Source organism: Lactuca serriola, chromosome 2 (assembly GCF_051521515.1).
Source record: "Lactuca serriola cultivar US96UC23 chromosome 2, Lser_US96UC23_V15, whole genome shotgun sequence".
NCBI classification, from domain to species: Eukaryota; Viridiplantae; Streptophyta; class Magnoliopsida; order Asterales; family Asteraceae; genus Lactuca; species Lactuca serriola.
Genome location: NC_136409.1, coordinates 8,293,628 through 8,296,136, shown reverse-complemented (window position 1 = coordinate 8,296,136; position 2,509 = coordinate 8,293,628). Strand labels below are relative to the sequence as shown.

Below are 2,509 nucleotides of genomic sequence, written 5' to 3'. Positions count from 1 at the left end.
TGATCACTATGTCTCTTTTCTGAAGCAGCTACAAATTTGGTAAGCATCTCTTCCAAACTTGGTTTTGTTTCTTGTGCCCGCTCCTCCTTTTGGTAAAAACCTCTTCCTTTCTGCTTGTACTTCTCCTCCTTAGCCTTCTTGTAATCTTCATAAGGGAGCCACTCTTTCTTTGGTTTTCTCCAATCTTCATCATATCGGTCCCCACTTGAGTAACATACATGCACCTTCTTGTTGCCATTTTCATCCAAGTCGTAGTCTCTAGTAAGATGAGGCCCATTACAGTTTTCACAACCCACCCATATAGCATGTACCGTTTGGTCCATTTTGTCCATTCTCCTATCCATGTTTTTCAACATAGCCATCACTGCTGACAAGTCTTTTGAAGCTGCATAGGCGAACCCCTTTGTCACATCATTTATTGGATTATGATATTCTCTAGAATGCTTAGAGAGTTCTTCAATTAGTTGCTTTATCACTGGAGGTGCCTTCTTCGTAAGTGGACCTTGCGAGTCAAGTAATTTCCTTTTTATAACATTTATTCCATCATAAAAGATGGAGACTTCTTGCTGACTATTGAGGTCGTGATGTGGGCAATTCCTTAGCAAGCTCTTGTACCTCTCCCAAGCTTCATATAGTGACTATCCAGCTTGTTGTTCAAAGTTGTCTATGGCTTTCTTGAGCTTACATATCTTCGATGGTGGGCAGAATTGATCAATGAACTCTTCTTTCAGCTGAGCCCATGTAGTGATGGTTCCGGGGGGTAGTGACTTGAGCCAATCCTTTGCAGCACCCTTCAAAGTAACCGAAAGCATGCGAAGTAGCTGAGTTTCCCGAGGCACGTTGGGAACATTGAAATAATCAGCTACATCATTAACTGTTGGATAAGAGTCTAAGTCCATAACTATTTTGGTATGTACTTGACCCGATGGTGCATGGTCCTTTTGGGTTGCCTTCACCTAAGCAACTTTATTAGAGAAATAAATAAAGAGAGAGAGAGGTTATTATGATTTATTAATATGCTATAAGAATAATATATTAAAGGAGAAATCATATTTTTTTAATTAATATTGGTCAATAATTAATTAAGAATTAATTTTGTGATGAAGTGTAATTAATTAAACTAGAGGGGCTGAATTGTAATTATGTGATAGTTACAAAATAAGGTAAGGATTATCTTAAATATAGGGTGAACAAATTTAAGGAGATAATGCCTTAGAATTCGACTAGGATAAGGGTTTCTAAGACTTATCTTATGGTTGCTTGGTGGGCAAGCAACTAGATAAGGATAAGGACTAAAACCCTAATCTTTACACCTATATAAACCCCCTAAGGCTCATGAATTCGTCCAAGCCTTCCCAAGAAGTCCTAAGGACGAATTCCTACCTCTCTCCTCTCTCTTTATACCTTCTCCACTTGCTTATGGTGTTTGTAAGCCATTAGAGGAGTGACACTTGTGACTCTAAGCCTTCCAAAGTCAATTCAAGGAGGAATTGGATTGTTATTGCTATATAACAATCAAGGTATGTTCTTAAACCCATTTGTATGTTAATATTGATTTCCATATACTAGAATTAGGGTTTATAGTCTTGGATTCAAAGCATGTACAATAGAGAAACCTAGATCCAAGCATTAGGGTTTGTATGAGCACATAGGATGTCTCATGACCAAAACCCCTCAGTGGTATCAGAGCCATGATTGGTTTCTATTGTATTGATGCCTTGTATGTTTAAAAAAAAAATCGATTTTTGTGGTTCTGCTTGATGGACTCGGTGAGTTGCCCCTACTCGGCGAGTCCATGGGGGTACTCGGCGAGTTCGAGCGTCAGATAGAGCTATATCCGGGATTTCTTGCTGTTTTTGCTTAAGGATAGTTACCTTATCATCCTAGATCAATATAAATCTGATTTTATGATATATTTGACTATATTATTGATCTAAAGAGCTTTATTTAGAATTAGAGTAAGGGCACGCCATTTGCAATGCCTTTTCTTTAAAGATATTTATCAAATAATAAAATATTTATTTCCTTATGTGATAATTGTTTAATTGTTTTGATTAAATTGATAAATTTTGCAAGAAATCATTAAATAAATCAAATATGGATAATTATGTGATTTAAATTATTTGTTATTTGATCCTTGTAGTTATGAAAAGTTTCATATTTTCCCCTTTAGGTTTTATAGTTTAAATTTGAACCCAAAAGTTTTGTTGTTTTGAAATTTAAATAGTTGAAACCCTAATGTTTTGAAATGTTTCAAAACTTGCCCTCAAGTTTTGGAATTTAAAAGTTGATTAAAAGTTTAATTAGGAATGTTAAATTCTAAAACCCTAGCATTGTTTTGAAAAAGTTCAAATCACACGCTTATGGTTTTATTAATTAATTAAGGAGTATAATTAAAAGAGGTTTAATAAATCCATAATAGTTTTGGTTTACAATTTAATTGATTAAAGGTATAATTATTAAATTTGACCACCTAGAATTTTCAAAGTGTAAAATACACCCTATACTA

General features: G+C 34.8%; 1 non-coding gene across 1 annotated transcript; it reads left to right on the top strand.

Moving 5' to 3' along the window:
• Positions 1 to 576: 576 nt before the first annotated feature.
• On the top strand, positions 577 to 683 carry LOC145091198 (small nucleolar RNA R71). The gene has a single exon (XR_013702084.1). It is a non-coding gene; the product is annotated as a small nucleolar RNA R71 (small nucleolar RNA).
• The last annotated feature ends 1,826 nt before the right edge of the window (positions 684 to 2,509 follow it).